General features: G+C 49.4%; 1 protein-coding gene across 1 annotated transcript in view; it reads right to left on the bottom strand.

Moving 5' to 3' along the window:
- Positions 1-15,649, bottom strand: part of RAB27B (RAB27B, member RAS oncogene family) — a 34,136-nt gene extending 18,487 nt beyond the window's left edge. Inside the window, exon 1 of the mRNA XM_062018299.1 lies at positions 15,542-15,649. The gene's annotated coding sequence lies outside the window, so the exon portion shown is untranslated. The remainder of the gene's footprint in view (positions 1-15,541) is intronic.
- Between the last annotated feature and the right edge of the window lie 302 nt (positions 15,650-15,951).

The following is a 15,951-nucleotide window of genomic DNA, read 5'->3' as shown; positions in this document are numbered from 1 at the left end:
AGGGGGATTTTGTTATTTCTGTTTTTGTTCACTGGAATGCTGCAGACTGTGCTCAGGGTTGAAAGTCGTGTTTGTGTCTTTTGAAAATAAGTACTGCAAAACAGCAGTGAAACCCTCCAGGTGCCAGGAGATAACACAACTCCAGTTTTCTAAATAAGTAAAACCAAAGCTGAGAATTATAAGAGTTTGGGACAAAAAGATTATTTTTCTTACGCGAGATGACCCCTCAGCAAGTCACATAACCTCAGCAAGTTCCCTGCTGGCACCAAACTGGGAGCACTGGCTGATGCACCAGAGACTGTGCTGCCATCCAGTGAGAGATGGGCAGGCTGAGAGTTGGGCACAGAGGAACCTGCTGAGGTTCAACAAGGACAAGGGCAGAGTCCTGCAGCTGGGGAGGAACAACCCCCTGCACCAGGCCAGGCTGGGGGTGACCTGCTGGAGAGCAGCTCTGCAGAGACAGACCTGGCAGTGTTGGGGGATAATAAACTGCCCATGAGCAGCAACGTGGCCTCGTGGGCAAGAAGCCAATGGCAGCCTGGGGGCATCCAGCAGAGTGTGGGCAGCAGGGCCAGGGAGGTTGTGCTCCCCCTCTGCTCTGCCACATCTGCTGAGGCCTCATCTGGAGTCCTGTGTCCAGTTGTGGGCTCCCCAGCTGCAGAGGGACAGGGAAGTGCTGCAGAGAGGCCAGTGCAGGGCCAGCAAGATGCTCAGGGCACTGGAGCATCTTCCTTGTGAGGAAAGGCTGCAGGACCTGGGACTGATTAGTCTGGAGGAGACTGACGGGGGGGATGTCATTAATATTGACAAACATCTGAATGGTGGGTGTCAGGAGGTTGGGGCAGAACTTTCTTCTGTTGTATCCAGTGACAGGACAAGGAGTAATGGAAAAAGCTGGAACACAAACAGTTCCATTTAAACATAAGGACAAACTATTTCAGTGTTGGGGTGAGGGAACCCTGGCCCAGGCTGCCCAGGGAGGGTGTGGAGGCTCCTTCCTTGGAGGGCTTCAGGACCCACCTGGACACGTTCCTGTGTGACCTCACCTAGGTGAGACTTGCTTCTGCAGGGGGGTTGGACTGGTTGATATCTAAAGCCCCTTCCAACCCCACCATTCTGTGATTCTATGAGAAAAAGTCCTATAATGAACACAGGTATGAAACCTAGGGCTAAATCGTCCTTTTCTAAGTACTTCCCTTGAAGAAAAGGGGTAGTACAGAAATAGGAGTGAAAAGGAAACTCGGGGCTCAGGCTCTAACCAGTACTACGTGACATTATCAGGGCTACGTATTTATATCCTGAAAGAAATAATTTCGCCCTGAAGAGAACTAATTAAAAAAGCAAAGTAAGCAATTGTCCCAGGGCCAGCATTAATAAGAGTACAAAGCTCAAATGCAGTTTGCTCTGTAGTACAACCAAATGAACCCACAGGGGCCTTGTTCTGTGAGGCACATGACCAAAACCACCCCCTCATCAGATGCTGCAGATAGTAATCGGAGTGAGGAAGAAAGAAAATCAGATGGCAAGCCCACTGGCTGTGTTTGGCTCCGTCCCTCAGGGGAAATGCTGTGATGGCAAGCTGGGACATCTCCTGCAGCCCAGGGTAGCCCCCTGAGAGTGTCCAGCGGTGGTCCTGAGAAAGCCACAGACAGCTTCCGTGCCCCAGCAGCAGTTGTAGGCTCTTTTCTACACGAGGTAGTGAAAAAAAGCAGCAAAGGCTACCTCATTAAGTGCTTGTAAAACAAATACAGGCTTCAGAAAGTAACACACTTGCAGAAAGAGGAAAAGATTTATCCTGTTCACCTAGGCTGCCTCACAGCCCAGGCAGGAGACCTCACAGCAAAGTGTACGCTGCAGAAATCATTCCTGGGGAGCTTTCATGGCCCCACACAACAGTTCTGGGCTCTTTCCAATCTTCTGAGTCAAGTGACACAACTTATTTGTGAGGAAAAGCCAGACAGAAAGGAGAAACAGCTTTTCAGCATTTTTATCTACTTCTTTCCCAGCTGGACGATGCAATAAAGTGCTTGTGGTCATAGTCACGAACAGAAACATTTATCCTCCATCCAAAGCAGAGCACACTGTCTGCCAGCACAACCTCCTTCAAGAACCGTGCTGTGGACATCCAGCTTGAGCAGAGCACCTTCATAAAAGTACTTCTCAGCCTGCCCAAGACTTCACCCAGAGGAGAAGCACTCTTTTTACCAAGGAACTGCTTCTCTGGCAGGTTTTCAATTATTTCAAGGGAAGTTTTGTGTTACCTTAACCCTAAAGCTCCCATTACCATATTTACCTTGCTGTATGAAGCTCTACAGGAGAGGGAAAGGGGACCTATGTAAGAAATAGACCTACAAGGTATTTATTCACAGGTATGAAACAGCCTGGTGATGAGAAAACTGGGACACTAGGAAACACCATCCTTGTTGTCAACTTAATTAAAGCCTTCTCTTTGGGTCTTTTTTGCCAGCATCTGGTTAATCCTTGGCATGGATGAACAGTCATTCTGTTTGGCTCTCTGTGCTGTGATTAATTACTGTGGTACTGCAGCAGGAGACCCTGGGCCATATCTGATTCATAAAAACTACTGCTTGTTTCAGTACAAGGTCTTAATTTCCATCAGAATGAAACCTACCTTTCGCAGCATCTCAACTAGCAAGTGCTGACCTGCTTTGGCTGAAACAGCCAACTAAGCCCATTTTGCTTATACTGCATTTCAACAGCCTTAAGGATAAATAAGCTAGCTGAATACTGAGCAGTTTCATTGTACAGGATTCGTACCTCTGACAGACATAGAGCTACCCAGAGAGGTGAGACAAGCCTTTGAGAAATTCATCTTCTGGTGATAAAGGTTTGACAAACCTAGAGAAAAAGGCCCCTGATGTGAGAGTGCTGCTCTGCCTCACACTGCCTTTGGTCAGCGCTGAGCAGGGGAAGGCTAGAGATCCAACAGAAATTAGTTCAAGCCCTTGAATCTCTTCCCAAAATATCCCAACTTTACTCTAAAGCTCCACTGAGGAAGAGTAATTTCTCCCCAGAAGCCTGATCAAAATCAAACTATTAGTGATCAATGCAATAACTGTTGTGGTTCAACAAATAAAGTGAAAAATACAGTGTAGTGGTTTTGCCTGGGCCAGGTTTTGGTAGTGAGGGGCTACAGGGGTGGCTTCTTTAAACAAAGAGCTGCCAGAAGCTTCCCCTGTAGCTGACAGGGCTCATGCCAGTCAAGTCTAAGATGGACCCACAGCTGACCCAGGCCTGTCCAATTAGTGACTGAGGTAACCCCTCTGAGATTAACATACTGGAGAAGGGGAAGAAGCTGCTGGGCAGTTGCTGAACTGCAGCAGCAACAGGGACTGAGACTGTGAAAACATCTCCACACACACCAAGGTCGGGGAGAAGGAGGGGAGGAGGGTGCTCAGGCCCTGGCAGAGAGATTCCCCTGTGCCCTGTGCTGCAGCCCATGGTGAGGCAGCTGTGCCCCTGCAGCCCATGGAGGCCGTGAGGAGCAGAGACCCACGGGCAGCCCGTGGAGGAGCCCACGCCGCAGCGGGTGGGTGCCTGAAGGAGGCTGTGACTGCGTGGGAAGCTCACCCTGGAGCGAGCTCCTGGCAGGGCCTGGGAGCCCGTGGGGAGAGAGGAGCCCAGGCCAGAGCAGGGTTGCTGTCAGGGCTTGTGACGCCGTGAGGGCCCCGGGCTGGAGCAGCCTGTCCCTGAAGGACTGTTCTCCTGTGGGTGACCCACGCTGGGGCAGGGCGTGAGGAGCTGCCCCGTGACAGGCCCCGTGCTGGGGCAGGGTGTGAGGAGCTGCAGCCCGTGGGAAGGAGCCACGCTGGAGCAGTTGGTGAGGGACTGTGTCCCGTGGGAGGGACCCCACAGTGCAGCAGTGGGAAGTGTGAGGAGGCCTCTCCCTGAGCAGCAGCAGCGGCAAAGCCCATCTGTGATGAACTGACCGTAACCCCCGTCCCCCATCCCCTGCGCTGCTGGGGAAAAGAGAGTCCTGGGCAGACAGAAGGGTAGGGGGAGGTGTGTTATGTTTTGGTTTTATTTCTCATCTCCTTCTGGTGGTTCATTAATAAATCAAACCCTTTCTCTCCAGATTGAGTCTGTTTTGCCCATGACACTAATTGCTGAGTGATCTCCCTGTCCTCATCTCAACTCACAAACCTGTTGTTGTATTTCTCTCTCCCCTGTCCAGTTCAGGATGGAGAGTGATAGAATGACTTGGTGGGCACCAGGCACTCAGACAGGGTTGAACCAGCACATGAAGATATTGGGAGATGATTCTCCCCCAAATGCTTGACTGGTAATACAAAGTGTTAACTTGGGATCAGACACCACTCCCGAATACCCACGTTCTCTGGCAGCCAAAGTCCCTCCCATGCAAACGTGCAAAGCAGAGTATTTAGATCTTGCCAGACCCGTAAACATCAGGCAGAATATACATCAGACTGGGGTGATTAAAACCCTGTTTCTGTAAGTGTGTCACAAGGAGCAGTTGGCACTCCTGTTCCCAGCACTGGCTGCTTTTCCAGAAATTCCTGCCTGTTTGCAGCAGGGGCTGCCCAGGCACTGCAGCCTCTCCTGGCCTGGCGCTGGCCCAGGCCCTTCCTCGTGATGCCTGGGCTCCTTTGGCAACTCTGACTTGGCTCTCCTCATTCTCTGCACAGCACAGGAAAGTAAAGCACAAACTGGGTGAACAAAGTGGCTTTTATGCCTTCAGATTTTAAGCTGAAGCTACCAAACAGCTTTTCTCTGCCTGACCAGAGTTAGGAGGAGCACACTTCACAGACTCCTGGGTGTGAGGAGAGTCCCACACACCAGACCAATCACTGCCACCACGCTACCATTACCACCTCCAAAACGTTGTAGTACAGCAAGCTAAATTCTTGTTCCACAGGAAAGCGTAAAATTAAGATTTCAATTTCATTCAGAGTGAGGGAGTTACTACTGATTGCTAACAATTACCATCAGATAAACATCTGACTGTGCTTCTAAACATGCCTATAATTAACTGGTTTGAAAACTCTGAATGTTTCATTTTGTTTCACCACCAATGTTAGCTTAAACCGCACGTACAACTGAAGTATAAAAACCATGCACCATATCTGAAACAAAGCCAGGCTCTTCAGGGGAGAAGGTGTGAGGTTCTGAGAGAGAAGACACTTCGAGATAATTTCTTCCAGCAAAAACCTGAAGGACTCTTCCAAATTTTCCAATAAGAGGTTATTAACAAGGTATTTTATGAAAAGTGCAATATATTTCATCCAGCTCTAACTTTAGTTGGCTCAATACATTGAGCTGCTGAAAAGAAACACCCCGGGCTGTCATGAAGAAGCCTTATACTGCTACAACAAAGCAACTCAACTCAGGAGTTCCAAGTCAGTATTCAGAAAACAACTCCGTGCCTGGAACCTTAACTTTCATGTCCTCACCATCCTGAGAGCACCTCAATGGACCTGCAGCTGCAGTACCAGTGGCAGTGACTGGTTTTGCTGTGGATGTATGGTCTCCCACCATCGGTCCCACAGGGCTCAGTCAACTTGCAAGTGCCCACACAGATCAGAAACAACTTTCCACTCAATTTATGCCATCTCAGCCTCAAATTCCAAAGCCTGTGCTGTCTCTAATACCTTGTTAGTAATATTCAGCTTTACAGAAACCCAAACAGGCCTCCTGACCCACCCCCCCCCAGACTCCTCTGCCCTACATGGCAGGAGATGATAAATGTGACGTTGTGATGCTGCTTTTCCAGGCTGTGCATCCTGAATTATAAAACACTTTTCTGCTTCCTTGGCAGACAAGATTCCCATCTAGACCAGAAGCAGCATCGATTATTTTGTTCCATCCCTATTTAATGTTCTCCAACTACAGTGTGGGAGATCATTTAAAACCTGGCACTTGTCAGCAGATACTCCAGAGAATATTTACTTGAAAGAGAGACATGGCTTCATGTCAAACAACCAAACCTTAAGATATCAGTTAGAGCCTACAGGGAGAGGGAAATCAGCTCCTGGGGCACCAGGAGCTCTGCAGCTCCGTACCCAAGGCAGAGAGGAAAGGCACAGCGGCACGTCCCATTACACCTGGCTTGGCATGCCCAGAGGAGCCTTCCACATGCAGCCCCCGCCCCAAGATGGGTTGTGGGAGTAGAGCTACAACAACAAAACCCCTCCAGTGCTGTCCTGATGACCAGCTGAGGAATAACTGTGTCACATACCCACAATAACCGCTGCTTACTCACATCAGCAAACCCTGAGCTGACCAGGAGAAGGTTTCAAGAGCAAGCTCTTCGCTCCCCACTGCCATGGGCTGCAGGAGACTTGCTGCTCCTCTTTGATTCTTCTGCAGTGAGGCTGGAGCCTGACTTCTCCAGCATGACTAAGAGCTTCATCACTTTCCCTTGTTTTGACTGCCTCTGTCACCTGGAAGTATCGTCAGCTGATACAAATTTGATACTCAAATATAATGCAACGCTGTTCTGAGAGCCCAGCAACAGCCTAATAGGCCTAATAGCGTGGAAAAAACCCACAAACCAACCCCATTTAACTTTCTCTGATGCACAGTACGAGTCACCATGCTCTGGGTCATGCTTTGGGATGACGTTGCTAAGCACAGGCAAAGGTCCTGGACTGCATGCAGATGACCTGCAGGATCCCAGAGAATGACTGTGGCACCATCCTTTCTCTCCACAGATCCTGCCTCTGGATCCAGGGTCAGCAGCTGGATGTGGGTGACAAAGGCACGGACCACCGACGTGTGGCAGGCAGAGAAATGATCTAAATACCAACTGATGGTTTAAAAATACTCTAGAAAAGGCTCGAGACACAGGTGGGCATTGACTAAGTTTAGCACGGTACCGCCAAGCAGACCCATTCTCGTCCCCAAGCACTCCACAGATGTACCACTAACTTTCTGATAACCAACGAGACACGTGAAGACTTCCAACGTAGAGAAGAGCAGGGAGTTAGCCAAAGCTGACCTGTGGGAGGACAGGCTGCCTGCTAGGCTTCCTGTTAAGAGTCACTTCCAGGAGATGAAAACCACTGATGGCAGCCCATTCCTGTTGGAAATCAGAATCATGATGGGAGTTTGGAAATGCATTATTACCAGCTCTGTCTGTCCTCCTAAAGAAATCATACAAGCTGTAACAGAAAGACATCCCAAGATCGACCTGGATGTGGCTGGTCTTTGAAGTTCTTTAGCTACGTCCTTTGAACCAAAACTCAAAGCTCTGCAACATGAACAGAAAGCCTCCCCTGGTCTTCTGCAGGAACATCAGAAAACTCTTTCATCCTCAAGATTCTGACTGGTATTAACTCTCTCCCAGACGCAGCCAGCGCAGTGAAGAACTATAATGCCCTGTCACCCTCAAAACACACAACCTGTCGCTGTTTTGCTTTGCAGCATCCAAGAGAGAACCTCCCACTGACCAAACTATTAACATCAAGCTCATTAACAGAGCCACGTCAGACACCCCTTCCCCAGCAGGCAGAACATACAGGAACGTCTGCAAGGCAAAGTAGAACAGACAGAGGGAATTACATTGATGGGTTATCAGAAAGCAGCCTCACAAGTTCTTCTCGAGCAGGAGATGAAGGAAAGATGAAACTCTGTCCAGACATCCCAACATCACGCTGTAATTTGGCTGCAATCATCTGCCAAAAAAGCAGAGCCTGACAGCTGCCAAGTAAATGGCCCACGAGCCAAACATTTTCTTCCCCCCCCCCTCCCTTCGAAAATCAAACAAGTCAGCGGAGCTGTGCTGAGATGAAATTAAAACTGTCTTCTCTGATGAAAATCAGGCACACACAATAATTTCCACATAGGAGCTGCGAGCAACAATACGTAACAAATGTGGCATTAGTGTGAAAGAAATAATCTTTCCTCATTTTTCTTCCTTACAGTGGAAACCCCCGGAGCACCAGACGGATGCTTTCTGGCACAGATGCCTCGTGGCATTTGAGAGCAGACAGCTTCAGGCTTCAGTATGTAAAAGACTCTTGGCAAGCCACAGCCACACACTACTCACTTTTAGTAAGCCAGGATACCCTCTTTAATAGATAAATATGTACAGAACATACTGCACTTTGGAAGTTCCTTTGAAGGTATGGACTTTCAGCTGTCACCTGTTTGAGCCCAGGATGAACATTGCTGCACAGGTGAGAAGGTGAGCTCGCTACCTGTCCCTTCACTGCTACACGTGCCCTGTGAAGAAGCCATCAGGACTTCCACTTTAAATTCCCCTTCAGAGGGTCTGTGGAGGCTCCTTCCTTGGAGGGCTTCAAGACCCGCCTGGACATGTTCCTATGAGACCTGATCTAGGTGACCCTGCTTCTGCAGGGGGGTTGGACTGGATGGTCCCTTCCAACCCCTACCATCCTATCAGAAGGCCACAACAAGCATTTACTCAAGCAAACTCACTACCATTTCCACATCTCACTTTCTAGGCAGATGGGTAACCACCAGACACTTCCTAAGAACCCACTCACACCACTGCACATCCCACAGGTGTTATTCGGAAGAAACCAAGCAGCACACTCTCAGCTCCCCACATCGCGTTTTATGCTCACATACCCACACCTTTCGGGATCCTTTTCTCACACAGTGTGCTCTGCTGTCGTCCTTAACGAGGAAGAGCAGTGCTGAAGCCCTTCCCCTTCCAGACGATGCGGCGTCGCTGCCTCAAAACTCTCTCTCTACGTACACACACACGGCAAATACGTGTCTACATTTGCGTGGGCAAGGGAGGAGAGTGACTAATTCAGTCGTTTTCAGTACTAACCAACATCAAAAGACACATGCATTACAAAAAAGGATTAAAAAAAAAAGAGGTAAAGATAAGGACTGTGCCCAACCGTTACCAGAAGCTGTTATCAACATCCTTTTGCTGGTGCTTTTTGCCTCTGAGCCAAATGCACAGCGCAAAGTGAGGCACAACACAAGTGACCACACACATTTTCCCCTCCTTTATCATTTCAGGAACCTGCTTGGTAAGTACAGGAATTAGATCTGTGTTGACCATGCCATAAGTAGGTCTGTATTTAGCGTGTAATCCAGTCTCCAACACTTGACTGACTACACAAACATAGCTGTGCCACTGACCAGAAAATAACCATCATTTACAAAACACACAAGCCAGAAATGGATTTCACAAATGGCAGCAGAATCCTACCACTGTAAAATAACCCAGATGGCAAACACTCTAACCTTTTGTTCACGCTTCAGAAAGGAAAACAAGCACAGACATTAATAGCAATTTCAGGAATGTATTTAAGAAGGAAGAAAGTCAGTATGAGGAAGTTTCAGTGGCTCATTGAAACAAAAAATGATCGTAAAATACACACACACCATGCAACCTCCCTTTGAGGGAGTCCAGAAGTTGTAAAAAGGTTGGATGTACACAGGGAAGTACCCCATACTCATCAGGACTGCTGTGACAAGCCCAGGGTCACTTCCCACCCCTCTGGCACAGCCCAACATGCTGCGGATTCCAGGAGAGACGAGAGACACCGAGCAGCTCTCTGCTGACTTGCTGTTCCAACCCTCCGAGCCTCTCCTGCTCTTTTGAAGGCAAGTGAAGCCTACCACTCATTATGTTACTTATCTGTCTGTGTGTCATGGGCAAAAAAAAAGAAAGTTGTATGAAAATTTATGAGCTAATACAGTTATCTGAAAGACACAAAGTGGGCTAGACTTCCCTTTTCACTGCAGAAGCATGGTATCACTATCCAAACTTTGTCTCTCCCTGACCTTATCAAATTCATGCTTTGAATCCAAAACTCATCACAAATCTTTTGCAAAACTCCTCTGACAAAGCCCTGCCTTTGCCACCAAGCACGTGACTCTGACACTGTTTTTTTTTAACCTGCAGATCTCTGCTTAAATTTAGGAACCCTGATATGCTGATGAAGACTCCAAACTGGATGACTACGTCTCAAAGACCTGAACGTTTGCCAGCTATTCATGTTTTTTATAACACTACCCTTCTTCTTGCATACATGAATCAATATGTGCAAAGAACAGCTATCAACAGAGTAAAGAGCAAGAGGCTGGAGTAGGAGAAAGTCAATTCCACAGCTTAGAAAGCCTGTCCCGAGAGTTAGGTATGAAACAGCATCATTCCACTAACCAGTTGTGCTGGTTTGCAGTTAGTCAGCCCAAAGGCTGTCCAAAACAACTCGAGTTTGTTACTGTGGATCCTTTCTAGTCTCCTTCCAAAAGCCATTTTTGGAAGCAACAAGGTAACACAGGGCTGACCACCACCAGCCAGGGGCTATCATTACTCCTCCAGTTAATCTCCTGAATCAACACAAACCTGGCTTTTGGAGCACCTTCACAGTGAAGTATCTAACAGGAAAATCTGAATCAAGGTTTAGACTGTTTTGTGCTGCCCACAGATACTGGGCTGTATGTAAAGGAAAAACAAAATGAACAAAAAAAGGAAACCCAGCCACATCTGCTTGGGAAGGGGCAGAAGGGAGCAAGCAGAGCCCACTGCTGGCTGCAGCACCTGTTACAGCTCTGAAACACCACCCCTGCCACTTCTATAAAGCTGATGGTCCTTCTAACATCCTCTTCCTAAAAAACAGCAGCTTCTCTGGACTTCACTCATTGGCATCACTGTGCAAGTGGCCTCTACATCCCTGCACAGATTCATTATGGTTGGAAAAGCCCGTGAAGCTGCTGCAGTCCCAGCACTGCCCTCACCCTGCCCAGCCCAGCACTGACCCACAGCCCTCAGCACCTCAGCTCCAAGGGCTTTGGGATCTCTCCAGGGCTGGGCACTCCCCCAGCTCCCTGGGCAGCCTGGCACAGGGGCTCACACCCCTCTCAGGGAAACAGTTCTGCCTCAGTTCCAATCTAAACTACCCCTAGGGCAACTTGAGGCCTTTTCCTCTTGTCTTATCACTTGATATCACACAGACCTTGTCTATTAGTCTTTTGAATATCTCCAGGGATGGGGATCCCCCCCATCTCCCTGGGCACCCCATTCCAACGCTTAACAACCCTCTCAGTGAAAACAGTTCTTCCACATCTCCAAACCTCCTTTGGGGCAACCTGAGTCCATTTCCTCTTGTTCTCATTCATTACTGGAGAGAAGAGATCGACCTCTACCTCGCTATAACCCCTGCTTTGAGGTAGTTGTAGAATGTGATGGCATCTCCTCTCAGCCTCCTCTTCTCCTAGATAAACAATCACAGCTATCTCAGCCAGTCCACCTAAGATTTGTTCTCCAAGCCCTTCACCAGCTTCATCGTGAGGGTAACTAAACTGAGTGCATTGCGCTGTCTGAAAGGAACAGCCTGTTCCACACTGTGCTGCTGGAGACACTGCTCCAGACACGGCCAACCTGACTCGGAATGTGATGCTCCCCATCATTACCAGCCTCCTCCTGAGCACTAAGACAGCAATCAAGGGGAAGGAATCGGCTCCCTGCTGCTTCTGCCAGGCTTAAACTGCAGCCAGGGATATCTCAGTCACACCTGACAAAGGAGTACACTGGTGAAGAAAAAGCAAAGCTGCTATTACAGTAGTTTAAGCTGTTGTCTGGCTGCACCCTTGACAGGACTGTATTCCTCAGAATCACAGAATTGTTGAGTTCATCGAGTCCAGCACTGCCACAGCCACTACTAATCCATGGCCCTCAGCACCTCAGCTCCACGGCTTTGGGATCCCTCCAGGGATGGGGACTCCACTACTGCCGTGGGCAGCCTGGCACAGGGGCTGACAACCCTTTGGGAGAAGAAATTTTTCCCAATCTCCAATCTAAACCTCTCCTAGCACAACTTGAGGCCATTTCCTCTTGTCCTGTCACTTGTAGCCTGGGATAAGACACTGACAGTGTTGCTGTCTCCACTCAGGCTCCTCTTCTCCAGGCTGAACACCCCCATTCCCTCAGCCCCTCCCCAGCACCCTTGTGCTCCAGCCCCTTCCCCAGCTCCGCTGCCTGGCTCTGGCCACACTCCAGGCTCTCAATGTCTCTTTTGGACTGAGGGCTCAACACTGAGCACAGTACTCAAGGTACAGCTCTATTTCTATACATCACTGCTTTCCCTACAATCTCTGGGCTAGGTGTTCATTTCCTTGAATGCCATGGCAAACTCCCTTGGCTGTGTATCCCAGGCCTGTTACAGGGCTTACCTGGAATCATAGAGGTTTTTCCATGGCTGAGGTGCATCTTTCCATGGTTCTCCCAAACCCTCAAGGGCCAGAACCTGGCCCTGCTGTTTGCGCACTCAGGTCACTCCTGATCCCAGGGAACGCTACACAGCTAAATACATTTGATGTCACTTCATCAAAAGCCCTTCTGCAGCCCTCAAAGCAGTTTCCCTTTTGCTCTCAGACAGTTAAAGAAGATTTTTTGCATAACTACAAACCAATGGCTTTTGTTCCGTATTGCTTAGGATAGGCTTGGAAAGCTCCAACACTTGGGAGTGTCCCTTTAAACAATCGCTGCAATAATCATTAGCCACAATAGCAGCTACACCTCCCTCCACACAGCAAGGCAGATTTCCACTCCCTGTGCCATTCTGGTTAAACAAAAATGTACAGCAGTGATCCAAACAGGCTGGCTCATCAAATGGTCTGATCCCACTTTACCGTGGCTTTTTAAGGACTGTGAATTGTAAAGAAGGTTCCTGGAGATAGTCATTAGCTCTAACAAGCTAATGGCTATTACACATTGAAATAACTGCTTTTGAAACCGAAAACCATTTCTTCTTTCTGCAGCAAGCAATCTTATGTGAACTCTGAAGGAATCTGATTATTCCATGAAATGCTTTAGGTATTAAACTCTGTTGTACTGCTCAGGCACAAATTGGTTATCCCTGAAGTTTTAACCCCTTAGAGCTGCAGAGAGAACAGTTACTACGTCTCTCTTTCAGCTGAGGCTACGCCAGAGAGAAGAAAGGTCTTCTCACGCCCGTCTTCTTCACTCCCCATGGCGCTCCTCCGGGGAAATCGCTCATGCTGCCAGCAAGCTTCCCAAGGTGTGCTTCTCCTCTCTCTGCTCCAGCAGCCTTCTCCTAGGGTGAGGACATGGCAGCCAGACACTAGAAACACCACCCCCAAAGCTCTCACATCAGCTGGTTCTACTCTTATTTATCAAGAAACAGCCATACTCACTCCACCCTGGCTAATGCCAGCCCTGCCTGTCCCACGTCGGTGGTGACAGGAGCAGACATGGGGCTTTAGGGGCAGACAAGGAAATTAAAGACTTGGAGGGTAAGAATGAGCAATGAATTAGGGGCTGCCACAAGCAAGATTAGCAACGAGTTTTATCACTCTAACCTATGGGAATTAGCCAGTTCTTCAAGGTTCAAAAGGAAACATAAATCTCAAAGCTCCTTTCCTGAGACGAAGTTTCGAGATCGCCTGGTCCACTATAAGTCATTCCAGAGAATTATCCGTTGCCTGATAAACCTGCTGTGGTTTAGATCACGGAAGCTGCCTATTTCCATGCCGTCTGGCCATTTCATACTGCTGCATTAACCAGAACAGAGCGCAGGGAGTATCACAGCAGGGAGCACTCGGCTGCAGGCGCTTCAGCTCAGCTGCCAGAGACTCAGGAACATCCATACTCAGGCCAACAACCTCCCCTGGGCTCCTAATGTCACCTAAATCACACACAGTCCTGCTGCGTTTTGCCACTGACCATGTCGCTTCCCCATGTCAGATTTCAAGACACAAGGTGCAAAGCACAAACTTCCTGCTGAATTACTGTGGGCTGTTTTGTTTCCCAATGAAAGAAAGAGCAAAACCAACACCTTTTTGTGTGTGTAACGTGTACTTAGTCACCTGTGCAGCAGTTCTCAGGCCAAATACCTGCCGCGTGCTAACAGGAGAATCAGCTTGGAAAGCTGAGGCTGCAGTGTGTGGACAGTGAGAAAAGCACAGCTTCCCCCAGGAGAAAAAGAAACCAAATCAAAACTCTGTTTCTTGCAAATGCAAATTTGGACTTTCAGCAGGCAGGGCTTGCAGATATTACAGGTAAGCAGCATACAACTGCATTCTGTGACATGCTCTCAAGGGCAGTACATTTTTCGAGCTGCTATCATGCCAGCTTCACACAGTGACAGCATGTATTTCAGTAATGACCAGGTTGTGATATGTCAGCCTTAGCAGTTTCTAGGCAGGCTTTAAGGGAGCATGTTGCTACTCCCCAGTTCGCACATTTCAGCAGGCTGCAATACATTGCTGTTTCTTTGAAGGCAAAAATAAGCACCACACCATGAGAGCTGTCACTTTCCCCTGCAGCTGTTCAAACTTCCCTAGGACCATGTTTTAACAGAGCTTTCCAACAACGCTGTGTGCAAAACTGCCAACAGTGCCTTCTTGCGCATTTACTTGTAACACCCCATCTTGAGAACTTCACACGCAGCCAAAACCCACCAGATTTGTTGAGAAGAGTTTTTCAGCATGGGAAAACTGTTTCTCCTTTGAGTCAAAGTCTTGATTAAAGAGCTGAAAGAGGAGTCACACTCGCTCTCACTGGTGTGAATTAGCATAACTCCAAGACTCAGGCCTTTTTCCCCCCTCCCCATATGCCTGCAAGCACGCACTTCATTTTACCTTTGGCAATGCCTGTTTTCTTTTCACCTACAGCCCACAGCATACAGCTCCTTTAACAGAACTTTTCATTACAGAGCTCCTAAGAGGCAAACTATCTCTCTGCTGCTCTGCATACCTGCCTTTCTCCTCCTGCCACAGCCACTCGCAGACGCTTCAGCTAAACTCTGCACAAGTTGTTCTGGGCTACAAACTTAAGGACCGAATCTGCTTCCGTGATCCCTGTGAAGTGCATGAAAAGAAGCCTCTCCACAGTAACCTTATCTAAGAGGTATAAAAGAGCATTAATCACACCTTGGTGCAGCAACACTCTTCGCTATTTCTGAGACAGACGATCTTTTTTATACTCTACCACATCCTTACCTCATCCCCTCCACCCCAACTACAGGTTGGCAGCGTGTCTGCTCACGGAGGAGACTATTTTGGGGTTAACCTTATCTGGGCACGGTGGGAAATCAGGCGCTTCATGTGCATCGCTCATTCACACGCATCATTCACTGGATGCTTTACACCGCCTTCGCTTTTTCCTATGAGAGACGGGTCTTTTACGTTCACAAGCGTGACTGTTCGAAATGCGGGGTGTGCCTGGAATCTGTGCACTCTTCAGGGGGATGTAATCGCGATAGTGGCATGTCGGGGAGGGGGATTCCCGCCTGACGCCCCGTTCCAGCCCGCGGCCCGGGGCGGCTTCCAGCCGCCCCGGGCCGCGGGCTGGAACGGGGCGTCTGCCCGAGCTCCATTCTCACCCTCACCAAGCGATTTCAAACCTCCCCGCAACCGCTCCCCCATCTCCGGTCTCCATTTTACCCTCCCTCCAAGTCCCAGAGCAACCCGGAGCCGCGGGCCCGCCGCGCCCTCACCGCCCCTCACGGCGGGGCCCGACCGCCCCCCCGCCCCCGGTGACGATGAAAAGGGGTTTATTCACATCCCTCCCTCCTCCCCCTCTCTTCCCCTCCACGGTCGGCACACAGACCTGTTCTCCGGTGTCGGCGGTGACCGGGAACGGAGCCAGCTCCCTCTGCGGGGACGCTGAGGGGGAGGCTGGGGCTGAGGCTGCCGGAGCGCGGATGTGGGTGACGGCCCGAAGGGGCCGAAGCGGGCGGTTGTGGGGCGGGGACGGGATGGGACGTGAGGGACGGGTTCTCCTGAGGGGAAACACCCTCTGCTTTCCCTCCTCTGAGACGCTAAAACCTGTGGGAAGGGAAAGGGAAAGCGACGGGGACGGTGCTGAGACAGCAGGGAGAGGGGCACTGCAAAAACCCCAGAGACTGGGAAGATGGGGGATAGCAATAGATAACCCCTCTTCCTTGATTTTCCCTCAGGCTTTTCTCCTAAGGAAATTAGGGGCCTGAGCGGTGCCTCGGCTCTTATAGAATCACAGCA

The sequence above is a fragment of the Colius striatus genome, chromosome Z (genome assembly GCF_028858725.1).
Source record: "Colius striatus isolate bColStr4 chromosome Z, bColStr4.1.hap1, whole genome shotgun sequence".
Lineage (NCBI taxonomy): Eukaryota > Metazoa > Chordata > Aves > Coliiformes > Coliidae > Colius > Colius striatus.
This window is presented reverse-complemented; position numbering and strand designations above follow the sequence as displayed.